We start from the raw sequence: 748 nt of genomic DNA on the forward strand, positions 1-748 counted from the left end.
CACACGTCCTGAAAATTCACTTCCTGATAATCCTAGAGAACAAAATTCCAACGTTTCTCAGTTTGGCAATCGTTCGCGTAAAGTCAATAGATTCGATTATTAAACTCAAAACAAATATCTACTAATTATCTCGTATGTACCTATGTATAATCGCGAATATGGAGTGGGTAAAATTTACCCGTTAACGGAAACAAAGAAATCAGTCGATTATCCAATTTGCTGGAGTACCAATATAGAGTAATAATAGAATATTAATCGATATATTGATATATCGAACGGGTACAATATTCCGCATCGGTCATACATAATATATCGATCGAGGCAAGAATGAAGAAGAGAACATAAAACCAGCTGAGAGGGGTAACGAGTAATCTCTCGGGAGCATCATCGGGCTCGAGCTCGATCCTTTATCTTGGGATAGGCGAGAACGAAAGAACCCTTAAGCACATCGTCTATTGCTCTACTCGAGTCGATCTTTTCTTCGTAGGGTTGGAAACCGATGTAGGTAGGTATATAAATAGCTATCTGCATAGTATACATATATCTGTATCTATCTATCTATCTGTCTGTATATGTGTATATATATATATGTATATATATATAGATATATATATATATGTATATACAGTATATATTATATATGTATAAGTGTACATATAGCGAAGACGAAAGGTGGACAAAGCGAACGAGACATATCATCTACCATTAGACACGATGTTATCTCTCTGTGTGGCCGAACAAGCCAATG

Source organism: Vespula pensylvanica, chromosome 9 (genome assembly GCF_014466175.1).
Source record: "Vespula pensylvanica isolate Volc-1 chromosome 9, ASM1446617v1, whole genome shotgun sequence".
NCBI lineage: Eukaryota > Metazoa > Arthropoda > Insecta > Hymenoptera > Vespidae > Vespula > Vespula pensylvanica.